The sequence below is a fragment of the Rhinopithecus bieti genome, unplaced genomic scaffold, assembly GCF_001698545.2.
Source record: "Rhinopithecus bieti isolate Rb0 unplaced genomic scaffold, ASM169854v2 scaffold_3527, whole genome shotgun sequence".
Taxonomy (NCBI): domain Eukaryota; kingdom Metazoa; phylum Chordata; class Mammalia; order Primates; family Cercopithecidae; genus Rhinopithecus; species Rhinopithecus bieti.
Genome location: NW_016804488.1, coordinates 38,558 through 61,888, shown reverse-complemented (window position 1 = coordinate 61,888; position 23,331 = coordinate 38,558). Strand labels below are relative to the sequence as shown.

The 23,331-nt window shown below is 46.6% G+C and overlaps 1 long non-coding RNA gene across 1 annotated transcript; it reads right to left on the bottom strand.

The window, feature by feature from the left end:
• Window positions 1–501: 501 nt before the first annotated feature.
• On the bottom strand, window positions 502–4,248 carry LINC02902 (long intergenic non-protein coding RNA 2902). Its single transcript, XR_014485071.1, has 3 exons — window positions 4,179–4,248; window positions 1,055–1,142; window positions 502–925 (listed from the first exon to the last, which is right to left on the bottom strand). It is a non-coding gene; the product is annotated as a long intergenic non-protein coding RNA 2902 (long non-coding RNA).
• Window positions 4,249–23,331: the final 19,083 nt, after the last annotated feature.

Genomic DNA, 23,331 nt, shown 5'->3' with positions numbered 1-23,331 from the left:
TGGCTGACAGTGTGGGGGTCTGGGATTGGGGTACAAAAGGGTAAAAACCAACTAGAACACAAAGAGATAAATGTAGCAACTGCCATACTCACCTAGTGCTTACCCCATGTCAAGTGTTAAGGGCCTTGAAGAAGCGGGTGGCTAGGAGCCAGTTCTTGGCAACCTGGCCTCCAGGAAGGCAGGTACACACTAGGAGCACCAGCCTTGTCCTCCAGAGTGTCACAATCCAGCACTGAGTCAGGATGTAGATGGATGTGGGAGGAGACCTTGAGCAGCTGGTGAGCCTCTGTGCATCAGGGCACCCTGTAGCCCCTGCCTGTACTGGGGATCAAGAACTGAAGGCCCAGTCAGGATTGCTGGCTATGATCACCCTCACCTAGCTCAACCAGAAAGCTGTCCCCACCCAGAGAATGGGGGATATCCAAAGTGCCTGGAGGATGAAGAGTGTGGAGGATCTGAGCCCACTCACCCAGAGTGACACCTGGGCTTCTGCAGAGCCAGTCAGGACATCAGGATACTACGTTGAGCTTCTGGGATCTGGTGGGGAAGCCTGGGCATCCCACTCAAGAGGATTTCAATGCAGCTCCACACCTCCGGCCATGAGCCCTTGTTCCTGCCTTCCCTCTGAGGGTCCCCCTTTCTTTTTTTGCAACTCACAATGAGTGTCCCGGCCTGGGCATCCTTCCAGGAGTCAGTGAAACCATTTATGTATACCACCTTGCATTGTGCCTATCTGAGCCAGCAAGATCCAGTATCTTGCAAGCCACCAGCCTTCTCTAGGGTGATTCCAAATGAATTCTGGGAAGGCCCAGCCTCACTCATTGCCTTGAACAGAAATAGCAACTCCCTGCTTCCCCAGCAGGCTCTGAACACTTCTCTGCATTTTTTAAATGCACAGGCACTCTTCTGAAGGACTCAGCATCAGCTATGTGTGAAGCAAGAGCAGTTTTAGTAACTCCCGAACCACTCAATACCCTCTCCAGGATATGTCCTCCACCCACCATGGAATTTACAAATGAGTAACAAGTAAGAAGGTGTGCTGGCTTGGGGGCACCCAGCCCTGAACTCAAATATTACCTCTTTTTTGAATAGCTGTGTTGGCCTGGGCAAGTTGCTTAACTTCTCAGAAGTTGTTTCCTTACCTGCACAATAAGAGCAGGCATTTAGGAGAAGGTTAAACTGAATAGCATCCATGAAAGTACTAGGTATAGTGCCTGGTGACCATGAGCTTCCTTTTCCTAAGAGCACGGGAAACTTTCCTGTAATCTACAAATGGGAATACCTGAGGTAACTCAGGTGGGGATTCTAATTTCCATTCAGCCATGGAGGGTGCATCAGTGGTCTGGAACAAAGCCGCCCATTCACCAGTTACATTTGGGGGAACCTCCCCTGTCCCAATCCATAGATAAGGCACTGGGAATGTAAACATGAATATGGCTTCTGCTTTCTGGTAGCTGACAGTGTGGGGGTCTGGGATTGGGGTACAAAGGGTAAAAACCAACTAGAACCCAAGGATATAAATGTAGCAACTGCCATACTCACCTAGTGCTTACCCCGTGTCAAGTGTTAAATACTTCCCATATTTCCCCTCAATGAATGATCACACATCCCTACAAGGAACTCACAGTTATTAACCCCATTAAAAAAAAAAATTTAAGACAGAATCTCACTCTGTTGCCCATGCTGGAGTGCAATGGCGCGATCTTGGCTCACTGAAACCTCCACCTCCCGGATTCAAGCAATTCTCCTGCCTCAGTTTCCCAAGTAACTGGGATTACAGACACGCACCACCACACCCAGCTAATGTTTATATTTTTAGTAGAGATGGGGTTTCACCATGTTGGCCAGGATGGTCCCGATCTCCTCACCTCATGATCTGCCCGCCACGGCCTCCCAAAGTGCTGGGATTACAGGCATGAGCCACACGCCCGGCCATTAACCCCATTTTAAGGATAAGAGCGAAGCACAGAGATGTTCCAACTTTGCCACGGAGTGGCAGAGTAAGATATAGACCCAGTCCCGCACCCAGTTCATGCCCTTGACCACTTGTACCAAAGACACTTGACTAATTCAACGAACAACTACACAGGCCTCCAGAGGAGGGAAGTTTCATTCTATGTAGAATCCTGCAGGCTGAGTTTGGGAGTGAATAAGGCTTTGATGCACAGAGAAGGTGGGAGAGGCATTCCAGAGAGAAGGCACAGGTTGAGTGAAGATGCAGTGGCAAGAAGCTTGAAGACCGAAGACCACATAGAGGAACGGTCCTGGAGGGGATGTGAGGAAGTCAGGACAGGAACAAAATGGGAATGGAGGCCTCCAAAGTCCCACTCACTTAATTACAGGAAAATCTAATTATACTATTCATAGATGGGAAAAGGCAGCCAGGCAGCAGAGCGGCAGCACCAAAGGAACAAAGGAGATCAAGTGAAACGTGTCCGTGTCTGCAAGATGAGGTGCTCAGGGCAGGGGGTGCAGGGCAAGCTGGGAGATGAGTCTGGAAGGGCAGTGGGTAAGGGCCAGAAGTGGCTACATCTTGGAGGTCACGGGGAGCCCTTGACATACCCCCAACACCACCTACCAAGACTGATACTCTCAGGTGTGTGGGAAGCAACATGCACAGTGGGCTATTGTGAAAAGACACATGTGCTCAGGTGCATGTGTATACAGAAAGAGATGTTCAAGGGTATCAACAACTCCTTAGTGAAAATATCTTGAGGCTCTTGAGACAGGCTGACAATTTTCTGACACTTTTCTTAAGGCTTGCTAGTCCCGTCAGGCTGCTATAACAAAGTACCATGGTCTGGGTGGCTCGTACACAACAGAAATTTGTTTCTTGCAGTTCTCGTGGCTGAAAGTCCAAGATCAAGGTGCCAGGAGATTTGCTGTCTGGGGAGGGCCCACTTTCTAGTTCATTGATGATGCCATCTCCCTGTGTCCTCACATGACAGAAGGGGTGAGTGAGCTCTAAGGGCCCTTATCGCATCATGCAAGCCGAGCACTGAGAAGCTATGCGGTCCCTGAAGGCCCACTCCTGGACAGATACCTCTGTGTTTCTCTTTGTTCCGGTCTTGACGGAATCTAAACAAACGAAAGGCAGTTCTTGAGCCTGTGTAGCCCCCTAACCTGGGCCAAGCTCCAAACACACCTGGATCTTCGCCTTTCTCATCTGTCAATTGTGACCTATAAAAATACTTTCCTCTGGCTGGGCGCGGTGGCTCGCGCCTGTAATCCCAGCACTTTGGGAGGCCGAGGCGGGCGGATCTTGAGGTCAGGAGATTGAGACCATCCTGGCTAACACAATGAAACACCGTCTCTACTAAAAATACAAAAAATTAGCCGGGTGTGGTGGTGGGTGCCAGCTATTTGGGAGGCTGAGGCTGGAGAATGGCGTGAACCCAGGAGGCGGAGCTTCCAGTGAGCCAAGATGATGCCACTGCACTCCAGCCTGGGCGACAGAGCGAGACTCCGTCTCAAAAGAAAAAACCAAACAACTACCACAAAAACCTTCCTTCTAGGTTTGAGTCACTTTTTCCCCTGGCACCCCTGCTAGCCACATGGTAAATATTCAATACAACTAATATCAATAATGACTCAAGTTTATTGATTGCCACCTCTCTCTTTCCTCCATGGAGTGCCTACTGGGAGGATGGAGCCTCTTGGGGCAGGTGGCTTTCCCACACGTCAGCATCAGCCATCACGAGACCCCGCAGGCCAGCACTGTGGACAGGCAGACAGTGAAGCCCCCCAGCCAGAACAGCTCAGCCTGCCAGGAGAAGCAGAAACCCCCAAAGTAATCACTTCTCAAGCGCCTTTGAGACCCCAAATGTTAGAAAAACAATTATTTTCCCTTGTGTAAGACATGCCCAGTCTCTTTCCCTCTCCTAAACAAATCAAATACAACCCTGAGCCCTCCTCCTTCTAGCCTGGTGGAAAATCCAGCCTTGACGTTCTGAGGCCCCTCTCTACCCCACAGGGAGTTACCAAAGCCCTGGGAGCTTTTTCAAATTTTTATGGATAACAAACATTTGAAAAAAGACAAACAATCAAATTATCATGAAGTGGACACGCCCATGGAACCACTTCCCAGGTCCAGAAAGAACAACAGTCCTCCAGGACCACCCCCACATCCCTCCCAGCATCCACACCTCCCAGGCCCCACAAATGACCACTGTCCTGACCACTGCCTCCCTCCCTGGGGTCCGGCCAGAGCCGCCTTCCTGCTGTTGACTCTGTTAGTGACCTCCTCATCCCACTGCCCGGGTGACTCGTCTGCCAAATGCAAGAATAAAATGGGGACAGGAGTCTAGTGTACCCGCTGAACTCTAAGCCCCAAAGCAGGAGCTTCAGCCACATAGCTTTGGGTTTTCCCAGGATCCCTCGGGTGCCCTGCCTGGGGCGTAGGATGCCAGGGGACAGGACCTCTGCTCTCATGACAGGCGAATCCCCGGTTGTCCTGTAAGTGCGGAGAAGCTGGGGTAGTTCCCACACTCAAACATTCCCCAAGCCAGGGCTGGGCGCCTGTGGGAATCCCAGCAATCCTACAGTTTCACTCAAGTCCTATAATTTCCCGCACCCTGCCTCTATTTCAGGGACCTGCTGCTCAGAATTTGGAAATGCAGATGTGGTTTGCCTGTGTTGCCACTGCTCTTGTGAGTTGTAAGGCAGTGATTACAGGCTCCGTGGGCGGCAGGGAGCAGCCAACTGGATTGACGGCACATTTTTAGCTTATTTTAAAATCAGCAACAGCATTAATAAAAATCTTGTGCCTTCCCATTTATATTTTCTTCCAAAAGAAAAAAATACTGTACTTCCTAGCAGTCTGTGGCTGGAATGGGAAGAAAGGAGAAATCATTCGAAAGTGCGAGGAATATCAGAGGAAATTTTAGAAAGGACTTTAGGCCATGTCTAGCCTTCTCATAGCAGTGACCCTGTTCCTCCCCCCAAATTGGGGCATTTTAATTTTTTTTTTTTTTTTTTTTTAGACAAAGGAGCCCAGGCTGGAGTGCAGTGGTGGGATCTCGGCTCACTGCAACCTCCGCCTCCCAGGTTCAAGCAATTCTCGTGCCTCAGCCTCCTGAGTAGTTCGGATTACAGGTGTGCGCCAGGACACCCAGCTAAGTTTTGATATTTTAGTAGAGACAGGCTTTCACTGTGTGGACCAGGCTGGTCTCAAACTCCTAACTTCAAGTGGTCAGCCCACCTTGGCCTCCCAAAGTGCTGGGATTACAGGCATGAGTCACCAGCCCAGCTGATTCACTTCTTAATAAATCATCCAAACCAATGATTTGGTTCCAAAAGAGACAGATATCATTCAAACACTGTTTCCTTTAGTTCATACTGTAAGACAATGTGTTTTAGATACATTTTGCTTGAAATCCACAAACTTGTCAAATACCCACCTGGGTAGAGCAGGACAGCAGAACTGAAGGGCAAGCGGGCTCATCCAGACTTCCCTCCCCGAGCTCCAGGGAGAATGTTGATCACTTTGATCTAAACCAGGCAAGGGAGGCAGGAAGTCAGTTTAAAGGACGTGACATTGGCATTTGCCCAGTGGGTGATGCAAGAGGGAGGTTGAGGTCGTAACACCTCATTTTCATGCTGCATCTTACAAAGACCCCTGACCTCTGAGCTAAACTGACTTGGGGCAGCTCCCACCTGGTGAGCCTCAGCTCCTCCTCCTCAAATGAGGCTGTCACGTTGCAGGTAAGCAGAGGGCTTGTGAGTCTAAAAGGAAAGAAGCTCTAGGAGAGGAAAGGCTCTGTAGCCATGGGCCTGGAGGGGCCTGAGGCTCTATTTGTGGAATGAGTGTGTTAGAGGAACTGGGGGTCTGGACCAGATAAGAAAGTCTCCAGGTTTAGGCAGTACATGTGTCCAGTACAGGCAGCAGAAAGACATACTGGCCAGAGGGGCTGAAGCCGTTACTTGGGCCCCAAGGCCCAAGGTACATGATAGAGATGGCCGGCGTGGCTGAGAGACATGAAGTTGAAAATAAAAAATAAATTACGGAATCAGAGAGAAGTATGAGTCGTTTTCCATGGACTATGCCTGATATTCTTGTTCAATTTAACCTGATTTAGAACTGGTTCAGTTTTATCACTTTATTTGTACAAACTTATGGAGTACAAGTATAACTTTGTAACACAGATATATTGTTTTATTAGTCTGTTTTCACACTGCTATAAAGATACCACCCAAGATTGGGTAATTTAAAAAAAGAAAGAGGCTTGATTAACTCACAGTTTTGCATGATTGGGGAGACCTCATGAAACTTACAATCATGGCAGAAGGGGAAGCAGGTACCTTTTTCAGAAGGTGGCAGGGGAGAGAGTGCAAGCAAAGGAGTGACTGCCCAACACTTACAAACACATCAGATCTTGTGAGAACTCCCTCACTATCACTAGAACAGCATGGGAAAAGCTGCCTTCATGATCCAATCACCCTCCACCACGTCCCTCCCTTGACACAACACGTGGGGATTACAGTTCCAGATGACATTTGGGTGGGGACACAGAGCTGAACCATATCAATTGTGTAGAGGTATTTTAGTGTATTCAACAAGCAAATAATGTACATTATACCTGTTAAACAATTTCTCATCATCCACCCCTCTTCTTGCCCCCACCCTTCTGAGTCTCCCTTCTGAGTCTTCATGGAACAGGTTCATTTTTATTTTTTATTTATTTATTTATTTTTTTAATTTTTTATTTTTTGAGATGGAGTCTCGCTCTGTCGCCCAGGCTGGAGTGCAGTGGCGTGATCTCGGCTCACTGCAAGCTCCGCCTCCCGGGTTTAAGGCATTCTCCTGCCTCAGCCTCCCGAGTAGCTGGGACTACAGGCGCCCGCCACCTCGCCCGGCTAGTTTTTTGTATTTTTTTAGTAGAGTCGGGGTTTCACCAGGTTAGCCAGGATGGTCTCGATCTCCTGACCTCGTGATCCGCCCGTCTCGGCCTCCCAAAGTGCTGGGATTACAGGCTTGAGCCACCGCGCCTGGCCAAGAACAGGTTCATTTTTATGTGAAACTGCAAACACAAACCACTCCCAAGGACTTGGAATTTCCAGAGTGGCCCCCTTCTGCCTCTTAGGACTCAACTGCAAACAACATACAAGAAAAGGTGATAATGTCTTATTTTAAGTCTCAATTTCATCATCTCCAAACTTGGCAACAAGGCAGAGGACAAGAAAGAAAAGTATGAAGTAATTTTATTTTATTTTTTTTAGAAGAAGAAAAAGAAGAAGAGGAAGAAGAAAGAAGAAAGGAGGAAGAAGAAGAAGAAGGAGGAGGAGGAGGAGGAGGAGGAGGAGGAGAAGATCATCAGGCCAGAGAGGGTGGCTCACGCCTATAATCCTAGCATTTTGGGAGACCAAGCAGGCGTATCACTTGAGGTCAGGAGTTCGATCCCGGCCTGGCCAAAATGGTGAAACTCTTGTCTATACTAAAAATGCAAAAATTAGACTGGGCACTATGGCTAACGTCTGTAATCCCAGCACTTTGGAAGGCCAAGGTGGGTGGATCACAAGGTCAGGAGTTCAAGACCAGCCTGGCCAAAATGGTGAAACTCTGTCTCTACTAAAATACAAAAAAATTAGCCAGGCATGGTGGCAGGCACCTGTAACCCCAGCTACTTGGGAGGCTGAGGCAGAGAATTGTTTGAACCTGGGAGGCGGAGGCAACAGAGCAAGACTCCATCTCATTAAAAAAAAAAAAAAAAAAAAAAGTACAAAAATTAGCTTGGCATGGTGGTGCACGCCTGTGGTCCCAGGTACTCAGGAGGCTGAAGCAGGAGAATCACTTGAGCCTGGGAGGCAGAGGTTGCAGTGAGCTGAGATCCCACCACTGCACTCCAGCCTGGGTGACGGAGTGAAACTCCATCAAAAAAAGAATGAAGGGAGGGAGGAAGGGAGGCTGGGAGGGAGGGAGGGAAGGAGAGAAGGAAAAAAAAATAATCAACATTGCATTTAGAAAAAAAGTTAGAAACTTCAAAAGTACCCTTTGAAAAAAGCCTTGTTACCTCATTTTATTTATTATGTATGTATTTATTTATTTATTTTGAGATGGAGTCTCACTCTATCACCCAGGTCGGAGTGCAGTGGTGTGATCTCGGCTTACTGCAACCTCCGTCTCTCGGGTTCAAGTGATTCTCCCTCCTCAGTGTTCCAGNTTTTTTGAGACGGAGTCTCGCTCTGTCTCCCGGGCTGGAGTGCAGTGGCCAGATCTCAGCTCACTGCAAGCTCCGCCTCCTGAGTTTACGCCATTCTCCTGTCTCAGCCTCCCGAGTAGCTGGGACTACAGGTGCCCGCCACCTCGCCCGGCTAGTTTTTTGTATTTTTTAGTAGAGACGGAGTTTCACCATGTTAGCCAGGATGGTCTCGATCTCCTGACCTCGTGATCCGCCCGTCTCGGCCTCCCAAAGTGCCGGGATTACAGGCTTGAGCCACCGCATCTGGCCGAGCCTCGGGATTCTAAACGGCTTCCTTGAGGCCAGAAAAGTGAGAGACAGAGCTGGGATTTGAGTTCAGACACTCCAGCATCAAATCCCACGCTCAGCCTCAACCCTGTTGCTTCTCCTAAGCCTAAGTTTGCTCTCAAACTTTTTCCCTAGAGAATCTCTACTTACCAAGGCTCTGAGCATAGACCTGGGTACACAATTCAGATTTGTCCGGCACATACATGAAATATTTTAGATGATTCTTCATTTATTTTACAAAATTCTTCTAAATTGGGCATTTCGTCCATAATTCATGTGGGTTTATTTTGAGGTTTTGTGTTGAAATGATTAGATAACAACTGGAGTTCCCCTGAGAAAAGCGGCAAACATTTAGACCTCACATCCTGGAGCCTGCTGTCCTTAGGGATTTTGTAGTAGGGCTAGTAAGAGTAGCAGAGGTGTCCTGAGGCCTCGTGTGCCCATGGGTTCCAGTAAAATTGGCCAATGGGAGGAGGAGGGGCACCAAGGCTGCATGATGTGTGGCGCAGCCCCTGGGAGCTGCAAGACACTGGATGAGTGGCTTTCTGAATCTCAGTTTCTGATCCTGTTCAAGAGGGCTAATTACCTTGCCCCTGCCCTGCCCACATCTTGAGTTTTCGAGAGGGTCCAGATGAGATTGATATATGTAAAACTGCCTCACAAAGATGGTAGAAACCTTTGATTTTGACCCAGTAGGGTGAGAGGAGCCTCCCATTACTCAAGGCCAGTGACAGAGCCATCTGTCCTGCTGTGGAGCTGGCCATGGGCACTCCCATTGAGCCTCAAAATAGGGGTAACAGGCTCCAGGACCTGGGCCACCCCTTGACACTGTTGCCCTTAATGAGAGTCCCTGCCCAGGAGCAGACAACAAACAGGGTGGGTGAAAGGGCAGCCTGAGATAATAAGCCCAGAGGGGCTGATCCTCGCTTCTAAGGAGCCCAGAGGGAGGAGGGAAGGTCTAGAGTACCCCACACAGGAGGAACGCAGTGCCAATTAAGTGTCTGCTGTACACCATCCTCTTCCTAATTGACACAGCACTCCCAAGAAAAACACCTTTCTCATCTTTTAAAGTTGAGAATACAGAGATTCAGGGCCGCCATTACTTACCCAAGGTCACCAGCTGGCCAGTGGCCGATGTGGGTCTCAGCTCTGTGTACAGCTCAGCTTGGAAATGCATATTGCCTCTGGGAGAGCCGGTGTCTGGCTCAGGTGCCAGGATCCAAAGGGAGGAGATGTCCTCTCTGCTCCCCTGAGGCCTCTACCAATAGGAGGCTGAGGGGCTACCACCCCTCACACTGTGGCCCACTCCTCTGCAGAGTGAGATTGGCACGTGGAAGGTGAACCTGGTTCCCAACCACAATTCCGAGGTCACTCTAGGTTCAGACACAGCCCCCTTCTCCAACGTACAATGTGTAACTGGAGGCCTCTTGAAACTAGACCAATTTGGCAAAACCAGAGCGAGCAGACAACTGATCAGGTAGTTGCAGGTCTGAAGATTGCAGCTTGTGGGGGCCGCTCACGACATTAGAAAACTGGTAACATGCAGTCACCTGGATGAAAAATGAGAAACTCTAGCCTCAGGGTAAGGGTAAAGTCACCCCAGCAATCCCGACAGTTTGTAAGGAGGCACACTAGCTGGGCCGCTGTAGTGAGAATTCGGAGCAGACACTTCCCTCAATGGGCTGAGGTAATTACAGATACGAAGGATGTCTTTGCTGGTGGAGAAATGCCTCATCCTCCTGATCTAACGCTCACTAAGTACTTGCAAGGCTGAGAGAGGCTGCTGTCGGGACTGCACAGACAAGTGGGATTCAGCACCTTCCTTAGAGAAACAAAAGTCCAGCTTTCGGTCACCGAGGGGAAGGCAGGGTCCATGCGTGATTCACAGTCTTGACGCCTTGATTGGTTCCCCAGCATCCTTCCAGGTGGTCAACAAGTTTCATTCTTTGTTTTCATGATGAACTCATTAATTTTAAAATGATTGATGTGCCCCAGTCCAGAGCAGTCTTTTTTCTTTGTTGCTGTTCAAATTATTCCCTCTGTGGCCATTGGAAGCCTGTTTGAGTTTGGTTTTCAATCATTTGGCATGGCCGCCATGAGCCTCAGAGAGCGTCCTTCTTTAATGATAGTATAAGATGTTCCACGCCCCACCCAGACCAGGAACTAGGGGCTCTCCAAGGTGTGGTGGTGCTTTGGTGGCTCGAGAGCACAGTCTGGCTGCAGCCCAGCCACCTCACCAAACCCACCAGGAGACAAACTCACCTAGAGACCATTCACACACAAAGTTCTAAAGGTTTTTAGACTCAAACAGTCGCCTTGGGAGAACCACTTAAAAATGCACATTACTGTGCTCTAATCTCGGCAACTGTAATCCAGAGGGTCCAGGTTCAATGCCCAGTATCTGTTTGGGTTTCTTTTTGTTTGTTTATTTGTTTGTTTGTTTGAGACAGGGTCTTGTTCTGTGGCCCAGGCTGGACTGAGTGGTGTTCTACTCCACTCCATTGCAGTGTGATCATGGCTCACTCCAGCCTGGACCTCACGGGTTCAAGAGATCCTCTCACCTCAGCCCCCTGCCTCCCTGTAGCTGGGACTACAGATGTGCCACCATGCTAGGGTAATTTTTGTATTTTTTTGTAGAGATGTTGCTCAGGCTGGTCTCAAACTCCTGGGCTCAAGTGATCCTCCCGCCTCAGCCTCCTAAAGTGCTGAAATTACAGGCGTGAGCCACTGTGCCTGGCCCCAGAATCTTTTTTTAACATGCTCCTCAATAATTCTCAAGGGCTATTATGAGCTTTCAGCAAGAGAGACCCTTGGGAACCACTGAAGCCATGGGGGGCCCTTTCTTTTGACTTTTCAGAACAAAAGCCCCAAGTCACTAACAACAATCACTACATAGAATATTTTATGCTGGACCCTCAAGTCAGCATTTCAAAAAGTTTTCTCCATCTTGCCTGGATAATTTTCTGTTTCTATTTTCCTGGGGTGGTAAAAGAAGTGGATAATTTAACAATTTCTTTCCAAACCCAAATGTCTCATCATCTCAAGCCACCCTGAATGTATTTCTGAATTGGGTGACAATCTTCAGATATGGACACATATATTTTTTAAACTTGTGTATAACTTTCTCAACAAAAATAAAGGAGCAACTTGGGAATGGAAACCCATCTATCTCCTGTGGTTTGGTTTGATGAAATCTTACTGAAACATTAAACCCACACATCCGTCTTGGGTAAAGGGAGGGACGGGACTGAGAGTCCCTCCCAGCATGTCTGGGAGGCTTTCCCATAACTCTGGTCTCCATGGATCAGCCTGGGAAAGTACAGATTTGTAGTCATTTCTGTGTTCAGTGTTTTTTTTTTTTTTTTTTTTTTTTTGGTTTTGTGTTTTGCTGTTTCATAATCCAGAAGCACACCAGCTACTCTTTCTTCGTGTGGTATTGTCTAGAGGATGTGCACAGAGCCTACTGGGACTCTCTAATTATGAAACTTTAGTAGAATGAATGAGATTTTAAAGACTCAAATATGCTGATCAATGGACATGAACCTGAACAGTGCATCCCCACATCCCCTCTCCTCCCGTCTCCTCTCCTTCACTCCCTAGAACACGTTCCCTGGGGTTGGGGGAAGGCATGATCCCACTTGCCAGGGAGCAGCTTCTCTCTTGATCATGAGAAAAAGGACAATTCTTCAGCGTTTTTGGTCATGAAATTCAGAAGGCAGGAATAAAAACAATCAATCATACATAGGCTCTGAAAGGAAGGCTGTCTCTGGAAATGAAGAGAGGTTTATAGTCTGGGCTAGGAGCTCTTCCAGAACAGGGATGGGGTTTTTATTTTGTTAGTTTCACTTGGGTTTTCTGGGCTCTGAGTGTCTTGCACAGAGCTGACAGCATAGCACATGCTAAGTCAAGGGTGAAGTAATTAATAATTGAATCAATGGCCTTTCGCTTCAACTGCTATTAAGTCAATAGATGACTCTGGCCCTGACACCCTCTCATAAGCTAATGTTAACTCAAGTTAGTCATGGACACTCACATGACCTGGAATCTCATGCTCCACATGGTGTTTGTCTTTAACAAAAATGTCTTAACACCCTATTTCCAAACTCCTCTAGATAATGAAGTGTTTACTTAGGCAGAGCACTGCTGATGAGCGCAGTGTCTGATGAGAAAAAGCAGAGCTAGGAGGGTGGAGAATCCCCCGAGGGCCCCTCAGTAGGAAGCAGCAGGGCTCATTCTGTCATATGGGGCCATGCCCTTCTGTTTGCTGTTGTTCCCTGGTCCTAAACCAGGAAAGAAAGGCAGAAATGACAACTGCTTTGCTGGTATCCCTTGCCCTCGTTACCAACTCCTTTTGCACATCTCACAAACTTAACTGATCAAGAGGAAGACTATTTTAACATTTGAGTGAATTGAAACCACATTGGCAGAGCCTGCAGCCCAGGGATCCCTTGTTCTGTGTTTGATGACTTCCTGCTCTGTGAGCATACAAGGGCCATGCTGCTGCATCAGCAGGCCTGCAGCTACACAGAAGAAAAGCAGCATTGGACTCAGCAGGCAGCTGGCAGCCCTGCCCCAGTCTCACCTGGCCCCTGCTCCATCCTCATTCCTTCACACTCTTGTCACAAATACAGCCCAGATGCACTATCCTGGGCTCACTGACTCAGAGAAGTACAGTGATGGCCCCAAAGGGGAGCAGAGTACTCCCAATACTGACTATAGTGGCTTTCACCCCATGGTACTTCTTTAGTCTCGCTTGACCAATTGACCTACAGATGGATATATATTCTTTTGGGAGGCCTTGTCTTTCTGATTGACCTACAGGTGGACATATATTCCTTTGGGAGGACTTGTCCTTCTCTGGCAAGCTTATTGCATGGGAGAGACGCTTCTTCAATAGTCACTTTAGATCAGCTGCCTTCAGGGAGCTGAGCAAGGCAGGTGTGGAGTAGAGGCTCCAGTGTTTGCTTTTCAAAGTATAGGCCACTTAAATCCCTCCTAATGAGGGGGTGCTCTGGGATTCCAAAACTTTGCCTGGGGTTTTGGAATGCCTTGGGAAAGTCTAGGATTTGCATTTGAACTCAGGTCACCTTCATTACTAAGGAAAGAAAGCCTAGAAATCCTGTGCCACTGTGAGTCTTTTTATCTTCCATGCTAGATGAATTTTTTTCTACATCTCAATCCTATAAGACAGGAAAACAAGTATGCCACTACACATCCAGAAGACACTTACAGGAGATCATTTTGAGCTGGTTGCCTCCTTGTCTTAAGGCTGTCATTGTCTCCAGCACTCAAGTTGTGGGCTGCAGACCATCAGCCTCAGCTTCGCTTTGGTTCTTGTGAGAAATTCAGCACCTCTGGTCCCACCCTAGACCTTATGAATCAATCTGCATTTCATTTTTTTATTATTATTTTTGAGATGGAATCTCACTCTGTCACCCAGGCTGGAGTGGAATGGCGCAATCTCTGCTCACTGCAACCTCCGCCTCCTGGTTTCAAGTGATTCTCCTGCCTCAGCCTCCTGAATAGCTGGGATTACAGGCGCCACTAGGCCCGGCTAATTTTTTTTTTAAGTAGAAACAGGGTTTCACCATGTTAGGCTGGTCTTTAGGTCTTTAACTCCTGACCTCAGGTGATCTACCTGCTTCGAACTCCCAGAGTGCTGGGATTACAGGCATGAGCCATCGCGCCCGGCAAGAATCTGCATTTTAATGAAATCTCCAGGCAATTTGTGTGAATGTCAAGTCTGGAAACACTGCTTTGGAGGATGCAGAGAGAAAGACTCAGATGCCTCGGGCTTGAGTCCCTGAGTTATCCACTTTTTAGCTGTGTAGGTTAAACACTATAACCACTTTGAGTTTGAGTTTTATCACCTACATAATGAGAGTATTCATCGAGACTCTTTAAGGTTACAACAATAGAAACAAAACTTCAAATAGGCATAAGCAGAGAGTGAGGTCAGCAAGATGGCAGACTAGGTAACTCCAGGCCCTGTTCTCACGTCCAAACATGAAAAGAACATCTAAACACTGATTAAAATGACTTTATAGGCCGGGTGCAGTGGATCAAGCCTGTAGTCGCAACACTTTGGGAGGCCGAGGCGGGCAGATCACCTGAGGTTGGGAGTTCAAGACCAGCCTTGACACGTTGGTCACAACATGGAGAAACCCGTCTCTGCTAAAAATACAAAATTAGTCGGGTGTGGTGGCTTATGCCTGTAATCCCAGCTACTCGGGGGCTCAGGCAGGAGAATCGCTTGAACCCGGGAGGCAGAGGTGGCGGTGAGCCGAGATCATATCATTGCACTCCAGCCTGGGCAACAAGACTGAAACTCCGTCTCAAAAATAAGTAGGCTGGGCGTAGAGGCTCACGCCTATAATCCCAGCACTTTGGGAGGCCGAGGTGGGCGGATCACGAGGTCAAGAGATGGAGACCATCCTGGCTAACACGATGAAACCCCGTCTCTACCAAAAATACAAAAAATTAACCAGGCGCGGTGGCGGGTGCCTGTAGTCCCAGCTACTCAGGAGGCTGAGGCAGGAGAATGGTGTGAACCTGGGAGGCAGAGCTGGCAGTGAGCAGAGATCACGCCACCGCACTCCAGCCTGGGTGACAGAGCGAGACTCCATCATAAAATAAAATAAACTTTATAGGAGCTCTGGGAAACATCCAAAGGTCTTCAGCAACCAAGCAAATGTCCAGTTAAGAAAAAGCCACATTTAAAGAGTAGAAAATTTTGTGGCATTTTTACATGCCCCCCTTACTCTATCCCCTCCTCTGCATGGCATGGGTGAAGAGAACCACAGACCACCTCCCAGTTTTATCTTTCAACTTGGAGGGAGCAGAGAAAATGTTATTTGCAAAGATCTAACATATCTGGATGTTGCCTGAAGGACTGGTCTGTGTTTCATCTAACTCAGAGCTCAAACAGATAAAAGTGGAATCACTTAGATACCAGGCTGGGAAGAGCCACAGGAAGCAGCAGGCACTGCTCATGAAAGCTGGAAAGGACTACACACTGGTAGAAGCATGGGAATGGGGGAGTTATGGGTAGAGGAAAACAATAGGATATCTAAGGCCCTGGAAAGAAGCTGGGGTGAGACTCTTTGGGAAATTAAGACATTCAAAAGCAGACAGTAAATGGGGTGAATTGGGGGGAGAAAAGTACACACAGGCCCAGGGCAGATGTATGCCCATAAAAGGCCTGAGAGGACCTTATGCCTTCACCCTGGGAGGGTTCCAAAGTTTAGAACTTGCCTTGTTGGTTAGTGATGGTTTTCTAAGTCTGCAAAGACTGGGAGAAATGGTACTTTTTAAGAATACCCAATTTAAAAAATCAAAAGACCTACAAAGAAACAGAAAAACATCTGTTCAGTGGAAGAAAATAAAGTTTCAAAAAAAATCATCCCTAAAGAAACACTAGCACTATATTTTCTTTTGTTCTTTCTTTCTTTCTTTCTTTCTTTCTTTCTTTCTTTCTTTCTTTCTTCATTTCTTTCTTCCTTCCTTCCTTCCTTCCTTCCTTCCTTCCTTCCTTCCTTCTTTCTTTCTTTTCTTTCTTTCTTTCTTTCTTTTTTTCTCGAGACGGAGTCTCGCTCTGTCACCCAAGTTGGAATGCAGTGGCGCCATCTCAGCTCACTGCAAGCTCCTCCTCCCAGGTTCGTGCCATTCTCCTGCCTCAGCCTCCCGAGTAGCTGGAACTACAGGTGTCTGTCACCACACCCGGCTAATTTTTTTGTATTTTTAGTAGAAACGGGGTTTCACCACGTTAGCCAGAATGATCTCCATCTCCTGACCTTGTGATCCACCCACCTCGGTCTCCCAAAGTGTTGGGATTACAGGCATGAGCTACTGCACCTGGCTTTTCTTTTCTTTTCTCTTTTCTTCTTTTCTTTTCTCTTCTCTCTCTTTTTTTCTTCCTTCCTTCCTTCCTTCCTTCTTTCCTTCCTTTCTCTCTCTCTCTCTTTCTTTCTGTTTTTTTTTTTTTGAAATGGAGTCTTGCTCTGTCACCCAGTTTGGAGTGTAGTGGTGCAATCTCTGCTTACTGCAACCCCACTTCCCTGGTCCAAGCAATTCCCCTGCCTCAGACTCCCAAGTAGCTGGGATTATAGGTGCATGCCACTATGCCCAGCTAATTTTTTTGTATTTTTAGTGGAGATGGGGTTTCACCATGTTGACCAGACTGGCCTCGAGCTCCTGACCTCAGTCTATCCACCCACCTTGGCCTGCCAAAGTGGGATTACAGGTGTGAGTCATCATGCCTGCCCTAGCATTATATTTTCTAGGTAAAAAGACTTAAAACAATTGTCTTAAATATGAAGAAAGAGCTAATAGAAAACACAGAAAAATGAGCTAAAGAAATCAAGCAAACAATATAGGAACAAAATGAGAATATCAGCAAAGAGATAGAAATTATAAAAAGAAACCAAATAAAATTCTGGAACTGAAAATATAACGCTTGAATAGAAAAATGTACTAGAGGTGTTCAACTGCAGACTCTGACAGGAAGAAGAAAGAATCCATAAATTTGAAAACAGGTCATTTGAAATTATTAAGTCTGTGGAGAAACAAGAAAAAAGAATGAAGTAAAGTAAACAGAGCCTAAAGAACCTATGAGACATCAAGCAAATCAACACACATGCTATGGGAGTCCCAGAAAGAAAGACAGCAAGAAAAAGACAGGGAAATTATTTGAAGAAATATTGGCCAAAAATGTCCTACATTTGAAGAAGTATGTAGATATACAAATACAAAAATAAAAACAAAAAAAATCAGAGAACTTGAAGTAGGATACACCCAAAGAAACTCACACTGAGACGCTTTGTAATTAAACTGTAAAGGCAAATACAAGAGAATCTTGAAAGCAAGAGAAAAGTGACTCATCAAACCAGGGACCCTTAAAAAGATTGCAAAGGGATTTCTCAGTGAAAACTTTGTAAATCAGAAGACAGTGTATGATATATTTAAAAAGCTAAAAGAAAAGTACAAAACCAAAAACACTGTGAACTGAAAGTTGTATATCCAAACAAACTCACTTTCAACAATGACACAGAAATTAAGAAATTTTCGGCCAGGCACGGTGGCTCACGCCTGTAATCCCAGCACTTTGGGAGGCCGAGATGGGCGGATCACAAGGTCAGGAGATCGAGACCATGGTGAAACCCCGTCTCTACTAAAATACAAAAAATTAGCCAGGCGCGGTGGCGGGCAGCCTGTAGTCCCAGCTACTCAGGCAGGCCTGAGGCAGGAGAATGGCGTGAACCGGAGGCCAGAGCCTTCGCCGTGAGCGCGATCCCGCGCCACTCGCACTCCAGCTGGGCCGACACGAGCGAGACTCCGTCTCAAAAAAACAACAAAAAAAAAAGAATTTTCACATAACACAGAAGCTGAGGGAGTTTATTATCACTAAACCTGTCCTACAAAAAATGTGAGAGGAAGTCCTTCAAGTTGAAATGAAATGACAGTAACTCAAAATTACAGAAAAAGTAAAGTTCTTTGGGAAAGGTAAATATATGAACAATTATGAAAGCTTGTATGATTGTACTTTTAGTTCATAACTCTACTTTTTATTCTTTTATAGGATTTAAGAAACAAAAGCATAAAATAACTTAAAATATATGTTAATGGATACACAATACATAAAGATGTAGTATGTGTAATCAATAAGTAAAATGGGGAGGGCAGAGCTATAAGGAGTAAAGTTTTGTATATAATTCAAGTTAAATTGACATCAATTTAAAATCAATTGTTATAACTTTAGCATGTTATATTTGATCCCCATCGGATAACATAAAAAATATAGACAGAAATATACACAAAAGAAAATTAGAAAAGTATTAAAATACATCACCACAAAAAAAATAACCAAACATGAAGGAAGGCAGTAATGGAGAAACTGAGGGACAAGAAAGCTACAAGATTTACAGAATACATATTACAAAATAGCAGTAGTAAGGCCTTCCCTCTCAACAAACACTTTAATGTAAATAGGTTAAACTCTCCAATCAAAAGACATAGATTGGCAGAGTGGATATTTTTAAAAACAAAACGAAAAACTACATGTTGTTTACAAGAGACTTACTTTAGATCTGAGGAAGTGCTTAAGTTCAGTGTAGGAGGATAGAAAAAAATATTCCATACAAGTAGTAACCAAAAGAGAACAGGAGTAGCTATACTGATATTAAACAAGATAGACTCTAAGTCAAAAACTGTTGTAAGAGACAATAAAGGGGTCAGGCACAGTGGCTCACGCCTGTAATCCCAGCACTTTGGGAGGCTGAGGTGGGTGGATCACTTGAGGCCAGGAGTTTGAGACCAGCCTGGCCAACATGATGAAACACCATCTCTACTAAAACTACAAAAAATTAGCCAGGCATGGTGGCTTGCATCTAATTGTCTGGGAGCCCAGATAGAACAAAAAGACAGTGAAAAAATAAATTTGTTCTTTCTTTACTAGACCTGGGACACCTTTTTTCTCCTGCACTTGGACATCAGAACTCCAGGTTCTCTGGCCTTTGGACTCGGGAATTGGCACCAGTGTCCCCACAACCCCCTCTAAACCCAATTCTCAGCCCTTTGACGTCAGACTGAGAGTTACATCATTGGCTTTCCCAGTTCTGAGGCTTTCAGACTTGGACCGAGCCACACCACCAGCATTCCAGGGTCTCCAGTTTACAGACAGCCTGTCATGGGACTTCTCAGCCTCCATAACTGTGTGAGTCAATTCCTCAATAAATCCCCTGTCATCCATCTGTTATCTATCTATCTATCAATCTATCTATCCATCTATCTGTCATCTATTTTTAATCCATCTATCTTCCTATCATCATCATCATCATCATCTATCTTTTCATTATCCATCTATCTATCTTCCTATCTATCTGTCTGTCTATCTATCTATTACAGATCCTATTGGTTCTGTCTCTCTAGAGAACTCTGACTAATACAGTGGTTTAAATACATTTTACTTTGAGCTCATCTTCAGTGAGTTAGTATTCCTCAGGAGTTCTGTATACCTAGAGTGGTAAAACTGTCTCTACATAGCAGTTCGGGGTTAACTTCTGTCCAGAGCCCCAGGAGACTTAATTGCTCTGCATGAGTTTTTGTGTTCGTGTTTCAGGTTAGCGGTTTCTATACTATGCAGTAATATAAATTCAGACCAGTAGCTGGTGCAGTGTAGACCAAAGTGGTAACTTCTCATGAGTAATTGTTTTCTGACTAAAATCTACAGAAAGACTGCCAGTTTCTTCTCCATCTGTTTGTCATCTGTGAGGACAAGACACCTCAAGTCTCCAGGCTTCATGTGAGGTGGTTATTGCCCCTCTGGTCTGTCCAGGGCTGGTGATGTCTACTCTTCTCACATGAGCCTTCTCACTCCCATCACCCATTCCTGGGGCTGCCACTGGGTCAGCTTTCTCTTACAGGCCCGGCTTTCCTGTTTCATCTTTGTTTTCACCTCAAAGAGGTGTACCTTTACTTTTTAGCACTTGGTTTATATAACTTTTATTGATTGATTTTTAAATTTAACTTTGTTTTTTGAGATGGGAGTCTCACTCTGTCGCCCAGGCTAAAGTGCAGTGGTGCAATCTCAACTCACTGCAACTTCTGCCTCCCGGGTTTAAGTGATTCTCATGCCTGAGCCCCCCGAGTAGCTGGGATTACAGGCATGTGCCACACCTGACTAATTTTTGTATTTTTAGTAGACACAGGGTTTTGCCCTGTTGGCTAGGCTGGTCTTGAACTCCTGACCTCAGGAGATCCACCTGCCTCTGACTCCCAAAGTGCTAGGATTACAGGCATGAGTCACTGTTCCTGGCCTACATATCTTTTTTTTTTTTTTTTTTTTTTTTTTTTTTTTTGAGACGGAGTCTCACTCTGTTGCTCAAGCTGGAGTGCAGTGGCATAATCTCGGCTCACTGCAACCTCTGCCTCCCAGGTTCAAGCGATTCTCCTGCCTCAGCCTCCTGAGTAGCTGGGATTACAGGCACCTGCCACCATGCTTAGTTAATTTTTGTATTTTTAGTAGAGATGGGGTTTCACTATGTTGGCTAGGCTGATCTCAAACTCCTGGCCTCCAGTGATCCACCTGCCTCAGCCTCCAAAAGTGCTGGGATTACAGGCGTGAGTCACCATGCCCTGCCCATAGTGATCCACCTGCCTCAGCCTCCAAAAGTGCTGGGATTACAGGCGTGAGTCACCATGCCCTGCCCATATCTTTTTTTTTTTTTTTTTTTTTTGAGATGGAGTCTTACTCTGTTGTCCAGGCTGGAATGCAGTGGTATGATCTCGGCTCACTGCAACCTCCACCTCCCGGGTTCAAGCACTTATCTGCCTCAGCCTCCTGAGTAGCTGAGATTACTACAGGTGCCCGCCTCCATGCCTAGCTAATTGTTTTGTATTTTTAGTAGAGATGGGGTTTCACCATCTTGGCCAGGTTGGTCTTGAACTCTTGACCTTGTGTTCCACCTGCCTCGGTCTCCCAAAGTGCTGGGATTACAGGCATGAGTCACTGCACCCGGTTGCCCATATATTTTTAATCAATCGGAAATTTAGTGAGATGTGTAGCACCTTTGCTATTTACTCTGGGTGTTACAAGAGTGCATCAAAAGCTGCCCTTGGCTCATCATCTTGTAGTGAAGGAAAATGGACATGCATACAAATAATGAGGGAGCAAATACACAGGAAGAAAGGAGCAAGTAGAGTGTGGGTATAAGACTCACATCCATTTGGGCATGGTGGCTCACACCTGTAATCCCAGCACTTAGGGAAGCCCAGGCGGGTGGATCACTTGAGGCCAGGAATTCAAGACCAGCCTGGCCAACATGGTGAAACCTTGTCTCTACAAAAAATACAATAACTAACCAGGCACAGTGGGTCACACTTGTAATCCCAGCACTTTGGGAGGCCGAGGCGGGCAGATTACGAGGTCAGGAGTTTGAGGTCATCCTGGCCAACACAGTGAAACCCCATCTCTACTAAAAATAAAAAAATTAGCTGGGCGTTGTGGTGGGCGCCTGTAATTCCAGTTACTCAGGAGGCTGAGGCAGGAGAATTGCTTGAACCCTGGAGGTAGAGGTTGCAGTGAGCCAAGATCTAACCACTGCACTCCATCCTGGGCGACAGAGCTTGTCTCCATCTAAACAAACAAACAAACAAACAAACAATTATAACTAGTTGGACATGGTGGCACACACCTGTAATCCCAGCTACTCGGGAGGTTGAGGCAGGATAATTACTTGAACCTGGGAGGTGGAGGTTGCAGTGAGCTGAAATCGCACCACTGCACTCCAGCCTGGGCAACAGAGCAAGACTCTGTCTCAGAAAAGAAGACTTACATCCAGAATGGCTGATGATCAACCTTTCCCTTTAGGAGTACAAACATGGGGAGCTGCTGATACTTCTCTAGAAGGGGCGTGACTGACAGAGAGTTCAACCCAGGTCCAGTGGGCATGAAATGAAATCATTCTGTTCACTGTCGTGTTGTGTATGTCTAAGACTTAATTCTCAGCCTGTGCAGATGAATTTCTAAAGAAGCGAAATGCAAATGAACTGTTTTCACACTGAATCATATAGTAAACAGCTGAGGTGTTTGGGCTCCATGGCAGCTCTCTTGGTAGCCTCTTTTATGACAGCGGTGATGTCCACTGTGGGGGTCCAGCCTCTCCACAGTCATGAATTTTACTCCTGTACCCCTTGAGCTGACAAGGGACGTGACACATAATACAGGCTCAGTAAACAGTTGGCTGGTCAACAAAATGGTCGCTCCCTGAGCCTGCACGCCTGGCTTCACGTGCCAGGGAGGTTTTGAACATAATTTGTTGGAAGGCCCTGTTACTTTCTGTACTAAAGAATCCAACAGGCCGGGCGCAGTGGCTCACGCCTGTAATCCTAGCATTTTGGGAGGCAGAAGCGGGTGGATAGCCTGAGCTCAGGCGTTCGAGACCAGCCTAAGCAACATGGTGAAACCCAGTCTCTACTAAAATACAAAAGAAATTAGCCAGGTGTGGTGGTGGGCACCTGTAGTCCCAGCTACTCAGGAGGCTGAGGCAGGAGAATCACTTGAACCCGGGAGGTGGAGGTTGCAGTGAGCTGAGATAGCCCCACTGCACTCCAGCCTGGGTGACAGAGCGAGACTCCATCCCCCACCTCCCCCCCCAAAAAAAAAAAAAAAGGAATCCAAGAGGAAAATCTCTTTCCCTTATGAGCGGCCAAGGTTCTTCATACAGAAGCTACTGAGAGACAGCAGCGGGTTGGGTCTTCTGATTTTCCCCACCCACTCCCACTATTTTTTTACGATGAGATGCTGCCAACATAAAGAGGATTAGTTCCATTCACATGGCCCTGATGTATTGTCCTGCATTCCAGACAATACTCAGGTTACAGTGGAGGCAGGGTCTTGATCCTGGGCCAAACCGAGCCAGTGAGCCCACTGGTCTGGAAGCCTGAGCTGGGGAAGGGGAACGCCAAAACCAGGCCCTGAGCCAGGGACGGCAGGACTTGAAACGAACAGGGAGTGCACACTCACACACACACACTCTCTCACACATACACGTCAGGGGAAGGGGGATTTAGCAGATTTATTAGGCTCTTCCACTGTGCCAGCTCCACTGCGTGTTTTGCAAATGTTGCCATTTCATTTTTCTGGCAGTCCTTCTAGACATGTTATTCATGCCTATTTTGCAGTTGAAGAAGTAGAGGCTCAGGCTCCAGGTCCCAAAATGGTGAATGACAGCTCTGGGGCTTGATCCAGCTCTCACTTAGTTCTCTTGCTTTATCAACAGCTCTGAGGTCCTGTGCTTCATAAAGTGTATGTTTCGCAAAACCACTGAGGTTCAGAGGTAAGCTGCCCATTTTCATGGAGTAGATCCTT